The sequence below is a fragment of the Periplaneta americana genome, chromosome 6 (genome assembly GCF_040183065.1).
Source record: "Periplaneta americana isolate PAMFEO1 chromosome 6, P.americana_PAMFEO1_priV1, whole genome shotgun sequence".
NCBI classification, from domain to species: domain Eukaryota; kingdom Metazoa; phylum Arthropoda; class Insecta; order Blattodea; family Blattidae; genus Periplaneta; species Periplaneta americana.
The window spans coordinates 183,548,394-183,567,051 of NC_091122.1; the positions used below are offsets into that span (position 1 = coordinate 183,548,394).

Here is an 18,658-nt window from a genome sequence, read left to right on the forward strand (position 1 = left end):
CGGACTGGATCCAAAATCGCAAAAACATGTGCACAAGAGAAACTGGAGTTTTAAGAGGCAACTGTTGTTGGCTCCCATTATTCCTACGCAGTTGCAAAAGTGGAAACGTAGTTTTAGAATTATCTGTCAGGAATGTTATCAAGGTCACTGCAAACCATTGTTTTTAAAATTAGGAATATTTTATTTACCTTTAATTGTAAGGAAAGGCAAAGATAAATGTTTAATAAATAATACTTATCATAGTTATTATACCAGGATAAATGAAGACATAACAAATATATTTTATATGTGAAAAGAGTTGATATTGTATGTCACTTAAATTTTGTAACAGATTACCTCTTAATATGGGATGTTTGCCTGATAATGTGTTTAAAAGTAAAATTAAGTCTATTTTAACAAAGCAATATTTGTATAATGTTGATATTTTTTAATATACATTTGAATATAAATGTTTGACTATGCCTGTATACTTTGTGTTTTATGACAATAAAACAAAATGACATGAAGGAGAAATGCTTTGTGTGAACTCTTTGCTTGGAAGCGATCAGCACTTTGTACTTAACAAGTGAGCAAACATAACATGCATTTACGTCATTGAGTTCATACCTTAGATTCACTCTTGTCACAACCTATTCACTCCCGAGACACCCAATGAACTCGTGTCACTCCCCATTCACTCCTGAAACACCCGATTCACTCTTGTCACTCCCTATTCACTCCCGAAACATCCAATTCACTCTTTTTTATGAAAAATATATAAAAAAATATAAATCAAAATTGAAAAAAGGCAAAAATAATATATATATTAAATATTATATAATATATTATAAATATTATAATTCATCCATGACATCGCCGAGACCCAAAGTGGACTATGAAAATATTCCCGTCGTCGTCGTCTTTGTCTCGTCGTCATCGAATTCATCTCGTTGTCGATTTCGTCTAGTCGTTGCCGTCCACTTTGCCTCTTCGCCGACGTCGACATCGTCTCGTCGTAGTTGACATCGTCCCGTACTTGCCGTCGACTTCTCGTTGTCATTGTCGTGTGCCTCGTCGTCGTCGACTTCGTCCCGCCTAATTTCGTCTAGGTGGCATTATCGACTTCCTCTCTTCGTAGTTCAAAAGTCATCTAGGTCTCGTCCTCTTCCACTTCATCTCGTCATCGTCGCCTACTTCGTCTCGTCTTCGCCGTCGTCATGTACTTCCTTTTCGTCGTCGACTTCGGCCAGGTTCCCTGTCCAGGACGCCGAGATCTATGTACAGGCCTCCGCTTTCAGGATTCCAGGTTGCGGGAAAACTACTTTGCGTTCCGGGTCCAAGACTCGCAAACCAGGATAAAGAACAACCGGTTCCGGTTAGGGTTCTGGGACAATACAGTCTTCCGGGTCCAGGACGAGTTCCGGGTTCAGGACTCAAATTTACGGGTGGACACCCAAAATCCCGGTTCCGGTTCCCAAAGTACGGGTTCCAAACTCCGGGTTCCGGCTCCAGAACAAGGGGTCCCAAACTCCGGGTCCCGGTCCCAAACTCCGGGTTATGGGTCCCAAACTCTGGGTTACGGGTCCCAAAATCCGGCTTCCGTTCCCAAACCCCGGGTTCCAAACTCCGGACCCAAACAACGGACCACAAACTCCGGATTCCGGTTTCCAAACTCGTATCTATTCTATCCATAATTGGATTACGTATCTAATCCACACAGATTTGGATTACATATGTAATCCATATATAAATGGATTAAGTATGTAATCCATCCATAATTGTATAACACATGTAATCCATCCATAATTGGATTACATATGTAATCCACACACATTAGGATTACGTATGTAATCCATCTATACTTGGATTACACATGTATTCCATCCATAATTGGGTTACATATGTAATCCACACGTATGTAATCCATCTATACTTGGATTACACATGTATTCAATCCATAATTGGATTACATATGTAATCCACACATATAAGGATTACGTATGTAATCCATCTCTACTTGGATTACACATGTATTCCATCCATAATTGGATTACATATGTAATCCACACAGATTAGGATTACGTATGTAATCCATCTATACTTGGATTACACATGTATTCCATCCATAATTGGATTACATATGTAATCCACACAGATTGGGATTACGTATGTAATCCATCTCTACTTGGATTACACATGTATTCCATCCATAATTGGATTACATATGCAATCCACACAGATTAGGATTACGTATGTAATCCATATATACTTGGATTACACATGTATTCCATCCATAATTGGATTACATATGTAATCCACACAGATTAGGATTACGTATGTAATCCATCTATACTTAGATTACACATGTCATCCATACATAATTCTATTACATATGTAATTCATCCATAATTGGATTACATATGTAATCCACACAGATTAGGATTACGTATGTAATCCATCTCTACTTGGATTACACATGTATTCCATCCATAATTGGATTACATATGTAATCCACACAGATTAGGATTACGGATGTATCCATCTATCCTTGGATTACACATGTCATCCATTCATAATTGTATTACACATGTAATCCATCCATAATTGGATTACATATGTAATCCACACAGATTAGGATTACGTATGTAATCCATCCATACTTGGATCACATATGTAATCCACGTATTTGGATCACATATGTAATCCATACATAATTGGATTACGTATGTAATCCACGAAGATTTGGGGTTTCGGTTCCTAAACTCCGGGTATGGTTCTAAAACTCCGGGTTCCGTTCCCAAACTCCGGGCGGGATTCCAAAACTCCGGGTTCCGGGGTCCCAAACTCCGGGTTCCGGGTCCCATACTCCGGTAGCCATCCAAACTCCGGGTTCCTGTTCTCAAACTCCGGGAAGAGTTACAAAACTTCGGCTTCCGGTTCCCAAACTCCGGGTAGGGATTCCAAAACTCCGGGTTCCATGTCCCCAAACTCCGGCTCCCGGATTCCACACTCCGGGTTCCAGTTCCCAAACTCCGTGTTCATGTTCCCAAACTCCAGGTTCATGTTCCCAAATTCCGGGTTTCGGTTCCCAAACTCCGGGTTCCGGTCCCCCAAAAATTTCTGGGTTACAGTTCCCAAAACTCCGGGTTACAGTTCCCAAACTCTGGGCAGGGTTCCAAAACTCCGGGTTCCGTGTCCCAAGCTCGGGGTTCCAGTTCCCAAACTCTGGGTTCCGGTTCCCAAACCCAGTGCAGGGTTCCGGGAACAAACTCCGGAGTCTGGATCCCAAACTCCGGGTTCCAGGTCACAAACTCCGGGTTCCGGTTTCAAAACTCCGGGTCCCGAATTTAAAACTCCGGGTTCCGGTTCCCAAACTCGGGGCTCCAGTTCCCAAACTCCGGGTTCCGGTCCCAAAACTCCTGGTTCCGGTCCCCAAAACTCCGGGTTACAGTTCCCAAACTCTGGGCAGGGTTCCAAAACTCCGGGTTCCGTGTCCCAAACTCCGGGTTCCAGCTCCCAAACTCCGGGTACCGGTTCCCAAACCCCGTGCAGGGTTCCAAAAATCCGGGTTCCGAGGCCAAACTCCGGACTCTGGATCCCAAACTCCGGGTTCCGGATTTAAAACTCCGGGTTCCGGTTCCCAAACTCCGGGATCCAGTTCACAAACTCCTGTTTCTGGTTCCGAAACTCCGGGTTACGGATTTAAACTCCGGGTTCCGGATTTAAAACTCCGGGTTCCGGATTTAAAACTCCGGGTTCCAATTCCCAAACTCCGTGTTCCTGTTCCCAAACTCCGGGTTCCGGTTCCCAAACTCCGGGTTCCGGGTCCCAAACTCCGGGTTCCGGATTCCAAATTCCGGGTTCCTTATTCCAAATTCCGGGTTCCAGCACCCAAACTCCACATAGGAATCCAAACTCCGGGTACCCGTTCCCTAACCCCGGGTTCCGGATTCAAAACTCCGGGTTCTGGTTCCCAAACTCCGGGTGCTGGTTCTCAAACTCCGGGATCAGATTCAGAAACTCCGGGTTCCGAATTTAAAACTCCGGGTTCCTGTTCCCAAACTCCGGGCTCCGGTTCCAAACTCCGGCTCCAGTTCCCAAAATCCGGGTTCCAGTTCCCAAACTCCGGGTTCCGGATTCGAAACTCAGGGTTCCAGTTACCAAACTCCGGGTTCCGGTTCAGAAAATCCGGGTTCCGAATTCAAAACTCCGGGTTCCGGATTTAAAACTCCGGGTTCCGGATTTAAAATTCCGAGTTCAGTTCTCAAACTCCGGGTTCAGTTCTCAAACTCCGGGTTCCTGTTCCCAAAATCAGGGTTCCGGTTCACAAACTCCGGGTTCCGGATTCGAAACTCCGGGTTCCAGCTGCCAAACTCAGCATAGGGATACAAACTCCGCGTTCCGTGTCCCAAACTCCGGATTCCGGTGCCAAAACTCCGGGTTCCGGTCCCAAAAACTCCGAGTTACAGTTCCAGAACTCTGGGCAGGGTTCCAAAACTCCGGGTTCCGGGTCCCAAACTCGGGGTTCCGGTACCCAAACTCCGGGTTCCGGTACCCAAACCGCGTGCAGGGTTCCAAAAATCCGGGTTCCGAGGCCAAACTCCGGACTCTGGATCCCAAACTCCGGGTTCCAGTTCCCAAACTCCGGGTTCCGGATTTAAAACTCCGGGTTCCGGTTCCCAAACTCCGGGATCCAGTTCACAAACTCCGGTTTATGGTTCAGAAACTCCGAGTTACGGATTTAAACTCCGGGTTCCGGATTTAAACCTCCGGGTTCCGGATTTAAAACTCCGGGTTCCAGTTCCCAAACTCCGTGTTCCTGTTCCCAAACTCCGGGTTCCGGTTACCAAACTCCGGGTTTCGGGTCCCAAACTCCGGGTTCCGGGTCCCAAACTCCGGATTCCGGTTCCCAAACTTCGGGTTCCGGTCCCCAAACTCCGGGTTCCGGTCCCCAAAACTCCGGGTTACAGTTCCCAAACTCTGGGCAGGGTTCCAAAACTCCGGGTTCCGGGTCCCAAACTCCGGGTTCCGGTACCCAAACTCCGGGTACCGGTTCTCAAGCCCCGTGCAGGGTTCCAAAAATCCGGGTTCCGGGGCCAAACTCCAGACTCCGGGTTCCCGTTACCAAACTCCGGGTTCCCGTTACCAAACTCCGGGTTCCAGGTCCAAAAGTCCGGGTTCCGGGTCCAAATCTCCGGTTACGGTTTAAAAAATCCGGGTCCCTGGTCCCAAACTGCGGGTTCAGGTTAAAAAAACTCTGGTTTCCGGTACGCAAACTCCGGGATCCGGGTCCAAAACTCCGTGTAGGGTTCCAAAACTCCGGGTTCTGGGTCAGCAACTCCGGATGGGTTTTACAAATTCCGCATCCCGCTTACCAAACTCCGGTTCCCGTTTCCCAAACTCCGGTTCCCGCTTCCCAAACTCCTGTACCTGGTTTCAGACCACCGGGTCCAAAACTCCAGGTTCCGTTTCCCAATCTCCGGGTCCTGTTCCCAAAATCAGGGTTCCAATCACCGGGTTTCGGGTCCTAAACGTTGGGTTCGTAACCCAAAGTGCGGGTTCCTGTCATAAACTCAGGCTTGCGGGTCGTAAACAAATAAAATAAAAAAAAAACAAAAATCAAAACCATTTCCAAGAAGCAATTTTCAAAAAAATAATTTAAAACATTAATTAAAAGAATATTTTCAAAAAAAAGTTTTCAAAATTATTGTTCAAAAAATATAAAAAAATAGTCAAAAAAATTTTCAAAAAATTTTGAATAAAAAATTTCGAAGAGAAACTAAAAAAATTAAACAAAAATATAAAATAATTAAAAAAAAAGGATTTTGGAAAATTAAAAAAATGTATATCCCATCTTCAAGAAAATTTAAAAAACGAAATTTAAAAGAAAAAATGAAAACAATTTTAAAAAATTCGAAAATATATTTGAAAAAAAATTTGAGAATACATTTTCAAAGTTGAAATTATTTTTAAAATTTGTTTCAAATTTTTTTTGAAATTTTGTTTTTTTAAATGTTTTGAAAAAATTTTTTTTTGAAAATATTTTTTTGAAAATTTTAGTATTTAAGAGTTCTTGAAAATTTCGCGATTTTTCATAAATTATTTTTTCAAATAAATTTTACAAAAATAGTAAATAAAAAAATTGTCAACAATTTTCAAAAAATTTAAAAAAGTATGAAATTTTCAAAATATTTTATTTTAAAAATAAACTTGGAAAAATGATTTTAAAAAAATTTTATAACAATTTTAAAATAATTATTTAAAAATTTACAAAAAAATTTCGAAAACGAATTAAAAAAATGCTTTCAAAAATGTTAGCAAAAAAAAGAATTTTAATTTTCAAATTTTTTTCTGAAAAATTTTTTTTTAACTTTATTTTTTTTTCTAAAATTTTTAAACTTATTTTTTTAAATATTTTTTTTATTTTTTTTAATTTCTCTTCTTATTTTTTTTAAATTTTGTTATGAATTTTTTTTGAAAATATTTAATTTTTTTTTATTTTTATGATTTTGAAAAAGAATGTTTTCAAAAACAAAAAAGAAGAAAACAAATTTTCAAAAAAATTTTGAAAATTATAATTCTTATTTGAAAATATTTTTGAAAGTTTTATTGGCTAACAATTTTATTTTCCTTCTTTGCTTATCTTTATGTTATTAGTTTACATTAACGTTTTCGATACTTTTATTGTATCATCTTCAGATGTTAGGATTTTATGTCAACATGTGTGATGAAAAACCTAGCCTCGTGGTGTATTGTGGGTTGTTCAAATGCATAGAACTTATCATGATTTCCTATTTCTGAAAGTATCTTTATTCCAGTTTTTTCGAATTTTTCTTTATTTTTAAAAAATCTTTTTAAAATTGTCATTAAATTTTCTTTTAACTTTTTTTTTCAAAATTTATTTTTAAAATAAAATATATTGAAAATTCAATTATTTCTTTAAACAATGTTTCAAAAAAATTGTCAAATTTTCAAAAAAAAATCTTATTATTAAAATTTTCAAAAAAATTTTTGAAAATACATTTCAAATAAAATTTCAAAAAAATTTGAAAGAAATTTTAACAAGAATTTCAATTTTAAAATTTTTTCTTAATTTTTTTTTTTTTACTTTTTTAAATTTATTTTTGAATATTTTTAATTTTTTAAATTTTTTTCGTATTTATTTTCGAAACATTTATTTCGTGAAATTCATTTGAAATTGTTTTTTACTTTTCTTGAAAAAATATTTTTTTTCATATTTTCCAAAATTCTTTTTTTTTTATATTATTTTATGAATTTTTGTGTCATGTTTTTTTTCGTTTCGTTTCGAAATTCTTTTCATTTAAAATTTTTTGATAATTCGACAATCGTTTTATATTATTTTTGTAAACATTTTTTTGCGAATTTTTTTTAAACTTTTTAAAAAATATTTTATTAAAACTTGTTTTGAATTATTTTTTGAAAATTGCTTTTTTTTAATCTTTTTTGATTTTTTCAAATTTCTTTTGAATTTTTTTTTAGTTTAGGACCAGCAACCCTGAGTTTATGACAGGAACCTACCGAACGTTTGGGACCCGAAACCCGATGTTTGGTACCCTGATTTAGGGAACAGGACCCGGAGATTGGGAAACGGAACCTGGAGTTTTGGACCCAGAGTTTGGAAATAGGAACCCGGAGTTTTGGGACCGGAACCCGGAGTTTTGGGAACGGATCCCGGAGTTTGGGAACCGGAACCCGGAGTTTGGGAACAGTCACCCGGAGTTTGGGAACCGGAACCCGGAGTTTGGGGACATGAACCCGGAGTTTGGGCCGTAACCCGGAGTTTGGGAGCTGGAAACCGGAGTTTTGGGACCGGAACCCGGAGTTTTGGGACCGGAACCCGGAGTTTTGGGATCCGCAACCCGGAGTTTTGGGACCCTGAACCCGGAGTTTTGGGACCGGAAACCGGAGTTTTGGGACCCGGAACCCGGAGTTTTGGGACTCGGAACCCGGAATTTTGGGGACCGGAACCCGGAGTTTGGGAACAGGAACCCGGAGTTTCGGGACCCGGAACCCGGAGTTTCGGGACCCAGAACCCGGAGTTTGGGAACAGGAAGCCGGAGTTTAGGGGCTGCAACCCGGAGTTTGATGGCTGGAACCCGGAGTTTTGGGACCCGAAACCCGGAGTTTGGGAGACCGGAACCCGGAGTTTGGATCCATATACGGAGTTTGGAACTGTAGCCAGAGTTTGGAATCCGGAAACCGGAGTTTAGGGAGCGGAACCCGGAGTTTTGGGACCCGGAACTCGGAGTTTTGGTTCCCGGAACCCGGAGTTTTGGAATCCATACACGGAGTTTGGGAAACAGATACCTGTGTTTGCGAACAGGAACCCGGGGTTTTGGGAACTGGAACACGGAGTTTGGGGACCGGAACCAGGAGTTTTGACCTTGATCCCGGAAACTTGGAAACCCTACCCGGAATTTGGGAACCGGAACCCGGAGTTTGGGACCCAGAGCCCGAAGTTTGGGACCCGGGACCCGGAGTTTTGGAACCCTGCGCAGTTTGGTAACTGTAACCCGGAGTTTAGGAACAGGAACCCGGAGTTTGGGGACAGGAACCCGGAGTTTGGGAACTGGAAACCGGAGTTTGGAATCAGGAACCCGGAGTTTTGGGACCCGGAACTCGGAGTTTTGGGACCCGGAACCCGGAGTTTCGGTACCCAGAACACGGAGTTTCGGGATTCGCAACCCGGAGTTTGGGGGACCGGAAACGAGAGTTTGGTAACAGGAACCCGGAGTTTGGGGCCCGGAACCCGGAGTTTTGGGACCGGAACCCGGAGTTTGGGGACCGGAACCCGGAGTTTGGGAACAGGAACCCGGAGTTTGGGGATTTAACCCGGAACCCGGAGTTTTGGGACCCGGAACCCGGAGTTTTGGAGACCGGAACCCGGAGTTTGGATCCATATATGGAGTTTGGAACTGTAGACCGAGTTTGGAATCCGGAAACCGGAGTTTGGGAAGCGGAACCCGGAGTTTTGGGACAGGAACCCGGAGTTTTGGAACCCGGATTTTGGTACCCGGAACCCGGAGTTTTGGAATCCATACACGGAGTTTGGGAACCGGATACCTGTGTTTGCGGACAGGAACCCGGAGTTTGGGGACCAGAACCCGGAGTTTTGTGACCTGGGTCCATGAAACTTGGAAACCCTACCCGGAGTTTGGGAACCGGAACCCGGAGTTTGGGACCCAGAGCCCGAAGTTTGGGACCCGGAGTTTTGGAACCCTGCGCATGAACCCGGAGTTTGGATTCCTATCCGGAGTTTAGGAACTGGAACCCGAAGTTTTGTATCCGGAACCCGGAGTTTGGGAACAAGAACTCGGAATTTGGGGACCGGAACCCGGGGTTTGGATTTATATCCGGAGTTTGGGAACTGGAAACCGGAGTTTGGAATCCGGAACCCGGAGTTTGGGTACCGGAACTCGGAGTTTTGGTACCGGAACCCGGAGTTTGGGAACTGGAGCCTGGAATCCGGATCCCGGAGTTTGGGAAGCTGAACCCGGAGTTTTGGGACCCGAAACCCGGAGTTTTGTAATCCATACCCGGTGTTTGGGAACAGGAACCCGGAGTTTGGGAACTGGAACCCGGAGTTTGGAATCCGGAAGCGAGAGAGTTTGGGGACCGGAACCCGGAGTTTTGGGACCTGGAACCCGGAAACTTGGAAACCCTACCAGGAGTTTGTGAACCGGGACCCGAAATTTGGGGACCATTTGGTTCCGGAGTTTGGGACCCTGAACCCGGAGTTTTGGAACCCTGCCCGGAGTTTGAGAACATGAACCCGGAGTTTGGAACCCTACCGGAGTAAGAGACCCAGAACCCGGATTTTGGGACCGGAATCCGGAGCTTGGGATCCCGGAGTTTTGGAATTATTCCCGGAGTTTGGGAACTGGACCCCGGAGTTTGGAATCCTGCCAGGAGTTTGGAAACCGGAACCCGGGTTTTAGAACCATACCCTGAGTTTTGGGTACCCAAAACCCGGAGTTTAGGAACCGGAACCCAGAGTTTGGGATCTGAACCTGGAGTTTGCGAACCGGAATCCGGAGTTTGGGATCTGGAACCCGGAGTTTTGAAACGCTGCCCCGAGTTTGGGAACCGCAACCCGGAGTTTAGATCCCTACCCGGAGATTGGGATTACATACGTAATCCGAATCTGTGTAGATTACATACGTAATCCGATTATGGATGGATTACATATGTGATCCAAATACGTGGATTAAATATGTGATCCAATTATGGATGGATTACGTATGTAATTCAAATCTGTATGGAATACTTGTGTAATCCAATTATGGATGGATTACATATGTGATCCAATTATGGATGGATTACGTATGTAATCCAAATCTGTGTGAAAACATGTGTAATCCAATTATGGATGGATTACATATGACATCCAAATCTGTGTGGATTACATATGTAATCCAAATATGGATGGATTACATATGTGATCCAAATACGTGGATTACATATGTGATCCAATTATGGATGGATTACATACGTAATCCAAATCTTAGTGGATTTAATATGTAATCCAATTATGGATGGATTACATGTGCAATCCAAGTATAGATGGATTACATACGTAATCCTAATCTTTATGGATTACATATGTAATCCAATTATGGATGGATTACATGTGTAATTCAATTATGGATTCATTACATGTGTAATCCAAGTATAGATGGATTACATACGTAATCCTAACCTGTGTGGATTACATATGCCATCCAATTATGGATGGATTATATGTGCATTCCAAGTATAGATGGATTACAAACGTAATCCTAATCTGTGTGGATTACATATGTAATCCAATTATGGATGGATTACATGTGCATTACAATGTGTAATCCAATTATGGCTGGATTGCATATGACATCCAAATCTGTGTGGATTACATATGTAATCCAAATATGGATGGGTTACATATGTATTCCAATTATTAATGGATTACATGCATAATCCAAATATGGATGGGTTACATATGTGATCCAAGTATAGACGGATTACATACGTAATCCTAATCTGTGTGGATTGCATGTGTAATTCAATTATGGATGGATTACATGTGTAATCCAATTATGGATGGATTACATGTGTAATCCAATTATGGATGGATTACATGTGCACTCGAAGTATAGATGGATTACATATGTAATCCAATAATGGATGGATTACATATGTAATCCAATTATGGATGGATTACATACGGTGTAATCCAATTATGGATGGATTACATATGTAATCCAAATATGGATGGGTTACATATGTGATCCAAGTATAGATGGATTACATACGTAATCCTAATCTGTGTGGATTACATATATAATCCAATTATGGATGGATTACATGTGTAATCCAATTATAGATGAATTACATACGTAATCCAAATCTGTGTGGATTACATACGTAATCCAATTATGGATGGATTACATATGTGATCCAAATACGTGGATTACATATGTGATCCAATTATGGATGGAATACTTACGAGTTTGGAAACCGGAACCCGGAGTTTGGGAACCGGAACCCGGGGTTTGGGACCTTTTTCAATTTATATTTATGTTTTTATATATTTTTTCATAAAAAAGAGTGAATTGAATGTTTCGGGAGTGAATAGAGTGACAAGAGTGATTCGGGTGTTCAGGAGTGAATGGGGTGTGACAAGAGTTCATTGGGTGTCTCGGGAGTGAATAGGTTGCGACAAGAGTGAATTGGTGTCTCGGGAATGAATAGGGCGCGCCACGAGAGTGAATAGGTAGTGATACAAGATTGAATTGGGAGTGACACAAGACTGAATTGGGAGTGACACAAGACTGAATTGGGAATGACACAAGACTGAATTGGGAGTGACACAAGACTGAATTGGGAGTGACACAAGACTGAATTGGGAATGACACAAGACTGAATTGGGAGTGACACAAGACTGAATTGGGAATGACACAAGACTGAATTGGGAGTGACACATGACTGAATTGGGAATGACACAAGACTGAATTGGGATTGACACAAGAACGAATTGGTTGTCTCGGGAGTGAATAGGAAGTGACTAGAGTTAATTGGGTGTCTCGGGAGTGAATAGCTTGTGACAAGAATGAATTGGGTGTCTCGGGAGTGAATAGGGATTGACAAGAGTGAATTGGGTGGCTCGGGAGTGAATAGGGTGTCACAAGAGTGAATATGGAGTGACGCAAGAGTGAATTGTGAGTGACACAAGATTGAATTTGGAGTGACACAATACTGAATTGGGTGTCTTGGGAGTGAATAGGGAGTGACAAGAGTGAATCGGTTGTCTTAGGAGTGAATGGCGAGTGATATAAGAGTGAATTAGGTGTCTTGGGAATGACTAGGATGTAAATCGAGGTTTATCGAATAATGACTCTTGAGTAAGTGATGAGTGATTTTTTGAGTGACTTGGGAGTGTTTAACATTGACTTAGGGCTGGCAAGAGTGATTTGAGACTGATTTGAGTGTGATTCGAGAGTGATTTAAGAGTGAATCAAGACTGACTTGAGTGATTAGAGTGTGACTTGAGAGTGTTGTAAGATTCATTTGGAAATGATTTCTGAGTGAATCGAATTGACTTTGGAGTGAATGAAGAGTGACTCGGGAGCAAATCGAGTGACTTAATAGTGACTTAGGTGTGAATTGAGAGAGAATCGAGAGTCATGTGTTTGATGATAGTGATTTATGAGAGTTTTAAAATTGGCTTAGTACTGACTCGAGAGTGACTTCAGAATGACTCGGGTATGACTTGGGAGTGTTTTAAGATTGATTTGAGAGTGACTTATAAAGATTTGGGAGTGACTAGGCACTGACTTCGGAGTGAATCGAGATTGACTATGAAGTATATCGAGAGTGACTCTTGTGAAAATCGAGAATGACTTGGTAGTAACTTTTGAGGGAGCCGAGAGTGATTGGGAGTGACTTAAGACTGAAGCGGGAAAAACTTAGGTGTGACTTAAGATCGACTCGATAGTGAATCGAAAGTGACTTAAGAGTGATTTTTGAGTGACTTGCAAGTGTTTAGGATTAACATGAGAGTGAGTTAAGAGTGACCTGGGTGTGACTAGAGTGTATTGAGAGCAAATATTTTTCAAACAGGTTTCAGTACTGTATTTTGTTATATTATTTGTCAAACAAAATCTAATGTGAATTACACTCTTTCAAACAAGGTTCTATAATGTAATTTTTCTGTAAATTAAAAACTGCATTTAGAATATTTTCAAGCAAGAGAGTACGATGCAATGTTCATTCATCAATATCAATGTTACTGTAAGTTCATTAAAATGATCACAATAAAATGTCGTATTTTTAGTGATATGCATCTTATTATGCTTAGTTTTATGATGCTATAATAAACCCCATCCAAAAAACCAGTTATAGAAAAGGGTCACAGCGGTCTGATCCAACACAAAGTATACAGGCATAGTCAAACATTTATATTCAAATGTGTATTTAAAAAATATCAACATTATACAAACATTGCTTTGTTAAAATAGACTTAATTTTAATTTTAAACACATTATCAGGCAAACATCCCATATTAAGAGGTAAACTGTTACAAAATTTAAGTGATCAATTCTTTTCACATATACTAATATGATAAAATATATTTCTTATGTCTTCATTTATCCTGGTATTATAACTATGAGTATTATTTATTAAATATTTATCTTTTCCATTCCTTACAATTAAAAGTAAATAAAATATACCTAATTTTAAAAACAATGGTTTGCAGTGACCTTGATAACATTCCCGACAGATTATTCTAAAGCCACGTTTCCACTTTTCCAAATACTGAAGGTTATTCATTACACATTGGATCTCCATAATCTATTCCTTAAACACCTTCTCTTTACGAAATACTAGACCTAATGACGTCAAACATTTTATATTATGAGCCTCATATTAACACTTGTAAGATATTGGATACCGTACTGAAAATCATTGACAATGAAATTAGCATTTATACAGTATACAGTATGTCTCATATTGTTAAGAATTATTTCTCCTGTATTCCTTTATACATATACATACATACACACACATACAAAGTATTTACAGTGCAATTAAAGTGTTTAATACATTTCATGAAATAAGCTTGTATTATTTAACTAAACCACTCACTCTTTCAACCTTGACTTCTCCTCACATTGCAACTCTTAACGTGTCCAGCTGTATCATGTCACGAGGACAGTGCTGCAAATATGATCACACCAGTCTGCGACAAGAACGAAACATCACTGTGAGGCAATCCAGCAGCTACTACCATCTACCCGAGGAATCAGCCTGCAAACATAAGCGATGTTATAGCTGCAATATCTCTATGTTTGAAGTCAACAATGCAACAAAGACATGAAACACATAAACAAGAAAAAGCAATTTTTGGGTACCTCAGCAAGATCTCTTAGTGGGAAAAAGTGATTCTGCCTTCTACATTTCAGGGTAGTTCACGAAACATGCAGCAGCTATACCAAGATGCTATGTCTTTTGTTCAAAGCATGATAAACCTTACATTTTCTTTACTTTCATCTACAATCAGCAATGACCTGAAATAGCAACTGCATTACTCCCACATGAAAAATTCGCTGATCGTTCTGCCATTGTTACTTCCGTTTTCGCAATGAAATTCTAGAAATGAACATGGATAGGTTCAAGGAAAACTATTTGGCATAAAATACATTCAGAGGGAGTCATGTTTCACTATTACGGAAGCAAATAACTTCCAAAATCTCTGGTATTCATCATTGAAAATCTGAACTTTTTTATGTGAAATTCTTGTGGACTTATTTTGTATCACTATAATCATGGAATTAAATAATTACATTCAATTCAAAATAATAATTTCACTTTGCAACATAGCCACAATTCTGAACTTCGACTTCGTATCTCAATGAAGTCTTTTGCCCAATTTGAAATCTACATTTTGTAGGTTGCAAGGATGATAATTAATGTCAGAAAATGTGAAATAGGAGAAACAGACAATGCGTTTATTACCACAATAAATGTCCAAATAATTATGAAACTATTTACATAATGATTAAAATTTATATATCTTTTAAAGACTAAAAGAAAGGAGCTTCCAGATGAGACAAAAAAAACGCTAATTGCCAAAAAACAATCAGTCTCAAGAAGAATTCTCTCACTGCAAAGGATAAAAAACGCACAAAGAAGAGCACAGGCCTACAAAAACTGCAACGGTTGTGCTCGATTTTATTCGTGAATATTAGTAAACAAACATATAGGCATGCTACAGTGAAAAGGGCGAGTCTTTGAGACCGTTCGTTCTAATTGTGTATCGAAAATTCTCTTTTGGTAGGTCAAAATGACCATTCTTTTATAATATATCGGCCGCTACCGTCCATATGCCTGGTGACAGAGAGTTGTCATTTATACTACATATAGAGATCGTGGAGATCTATTCGCCTCATTTATCAGCTTTCTTCTCAATACACATACAACGGAGATATGACGACGAGAATGTAGGCGCAATAGAAGTTTAAAGGCCTTGGTATTTTTTCTCTATAATCAGTTTGTGTTCAAGATTCCCATCTTCATGATATCGTGTCCGAAGTAAGTCAAGGGAGAATAAAATAATACATCCCGTTCCACTATATGGCCATTATTTCCGGAGGGAGAAGAGTTTAAACCACTATTTTTGGGTACCTAAAATATTTGAGTCTCTAATTCCGGAAATAATGGCCATACCGAGGAACGGGATGCGGCCCTGTATTCCCCACTGACCTAATTCTTACACGATAGCATCAAAATGGCAATCGCGAACACTTTCTGATTTTCGAGAAAAAAAGGGGAAGGGTTTAAACCACTATTCCGCCGACATTCTAGCCGCCATAACTCCGCTGCACGTGTAGTTACAAAAATGACGATGAGTGCGTTGAATACAGCTCCTCGAATTCTATCTTCAGTATAAAGGACAACTCTCTATGCCCTCGCGTGTGGACGGGAGAGGCCGGCAAAATTTCAAAAAATGTCATTTTGACCTTCCAAAACAGACTTTTTTCTACACAAGGAGAACGAAGCGACTCAGAGGCCCGCCCTTTTAACTGTAGCATCCCCACATCATCCCTAGTAATCACCGCAAAAATCCAGCAAATCCGGCGCACTTTTTTCTAGCCCCAATTTTTGGGTACCTAAAATATTTGAGTCTCTAATTCCGGAAAAAATGGCCATACCGAGGAACGGGATGCGGCCCTGTATTCCCCACTGACCTAATTCTTACACGATAGCATCAAAATGGCAATCGCGAACACTTTCTGATTTTCGAGAAAAAAAGGGGAAGGGTTTATTTAAACCACTATTCCGCCGACATTCTAGCCGCCATAACTCCGCTGCACGTGTAGTTACAAAAATGACGATGAGTGCGTTGAATACAGCTCCTCGAATTCTATCTTCAGTATAAAGGACAACTCTCTATGCCCGCGCGTGTGGACGGGAGAGAACGGCAAAATTTCAAAAAATGGTCATTTTGACCTTCCAAAACAGACTTTTTTCTACACAAGGAGAACGAAGCGACTCAGAGGCCCGCCCTTTTAACTGTAGCATCCCCACATCATCCCTAGTAATCACCGCAAAAATCCACCAAATCCGGCGCACTTTTTTCTAGCCCCAATTTTTGGGTACCTAAAATAAACCACTATTCCGCCGACATTCTAGCCGCCATAACTCCGCTGCACGTGTAGTTACAAAAATGACGATGAGTGCGTTGAATACAGCTCCTCGAATTCTATCTTCAGTATAAAGGACAACTCTCTCTGCCTTCGCGTGTGGACGGGAGAGGCCGGCAAAATTTCAAAAAATGGTCATTTTGACCTTCCAAAACAGACTTTTTTCTACACAAGGAGAACGAAGCGACTCAGAGGCCCGCCCTTTTAACTGTAGCATCCCCACATCATCCCTAGTAATCACCGCAAAAATCCAGCAAATCCGGCGCACTTTTTTCTAGCCCCAATTTTTGGGTACCTAAAATATTTGAGTCTCTAATTCCGGAAATAATGGCCATACCGAGGAACGGGATGCGGCCCTGTATTCCCCACTGACCTAATTCTTACACGATAGCATCAAAATGGCAATCGCGAACACTTTCTGATTTTCGAGAAAATCTAGCCGACATTCTAGCCGCCATAACTCCGCTGCACGTGTAGTTACAAAAATGACGATGAGTGCGTTGAATACAGCTCCTCGAATTCTATTTTCAGTATAAAGGACAACTCTCTATGCCCGCGCGTGTGGACGGGAGAGGCCGGCAAAATTTCAAAAAATGGTCATTTTGACCTTCCAAAACAGACTTTTTTCTACACAAGGAGAACGAAGCGACTCAGAGGCCCGCCCTTTTAACTGTAGCATCCCCACATCATCCCTAGTAATCACCGCAAAAATCCAGCAAATCCGGCGCACTTTTTTCTAGCCCCAATTTTTGGGTACCTAAAATATTTGAGTCTCTAATTCCGGAAATAATGGCCATACCGAGGAACGGGATGCGGCCCTGTATTCCCCACTGACCTAATTCTTACACGATAGCATCAAAATGGCAATCGCGAACACTTTCTGATTTTCGAGAAAAAAAGGGGAAGGGTTTAAACCACTATTCCGCCGACATTCTAGCCGCCATAACTCCGCTGCACGTGTAGTTACAAAAATGACGATGAGTGCGTTGAATACAGCTCCTCGAATTCTATCTTCAGTATAAAGGACAACTCTCTATGCCCGCGCGTGTGGACGGGAGAGGCCGGCAAAATTTCAAAAAATGGTCATTTTGACCTTCCAAAACAGACTTTTTTCTACACAAGGAGAACGAAGCGACTCAGAGGCCCGCCCTTTTAACTGTAGCATCCCCACATCATCCCTAGTAATCACCGCAAAAATCCAGCAAATCCGGCGCACTTTTTTCTAGCTCCAATTTTTGGGTACCTAAAATATTTGAGTCTCTAATTCCGGAAATAATGGCCATACCGAGGAACGGGATGCGGCCCTGTATTCCCCACTGACCTAATTCTTACACGATAGCATCAAAATGGCAATCGCGAACACTTTCTGATTTTCGAGAAAAAAAAGGGGAACCACTATTCCGCCGACATTCTAGCCGCCATAACTCCGCTGCACGTGTAGTTACAAAAATGACGATGAGTGCGTTGAATACAGCTCCTCGAATTCTATCTTCAGTATAAAGGACAACTCTCTATGCCCGCGCGTGTGGACGGGAGAGGCCGGCAAAATTTCAAAAAATGGTCATTTTGACCTTCCAAAACAGACTTTTTTCTACACAAGGAGAACGAAGCGACTCAGAGGCCCGCCCTTTTAACTGTAGCATCCCCACATCATCCCTAGTAATCACCGCAAAAATCCAGCAAATCCGGCGCACTTTTTTCTAGCCCCAATTTTTGGGTACCTAAAATATTTGAGTCTCTAATTCCGGAAATAATGGCCATACCGAGGAACGGGATGCGGCCCTGTGTTCCCCACTGACCTAATTCTTACACGATAGCATCAATATGGCAATCGCGAACACTTTCTGATTTTCGAGAAAAAAAGGGGAAGGGTTTAAACCACTATTCCGCCGACATTCTAGCCGCCATAACTCCGCTGCACGTGTAGTTACAAAAATGACGATGAGTGCGTTGAATACAGCTCCTCGAATTCTATC

The 18,658-nt window shown here is 41.1% G+C and overlaps 1 long non-coding RNA gene across 1 annotated transcript in view; it reads right to left on the reverse strand.

Moving 5' to 3' along the window:
* Window positions 1–13,099: 13,099 nt before the first annotated feature.
* The window catches only part of LOC138702115 (uncharacterized), a 115,958-nt gene continuing 110,399 nt past the window's right edge, over window positions 13,100–18,658 (reverse strand). Inside the window, exon 6 of the long non-coding RNA XR_011332788.1 lies at window positions 13,100–14,286. This is a non-coding gene — a long non-coding RNA (uncharacterized lncRNA). The remainder of the gene's footprint in view (window positions 14,287–18,658) is intronic.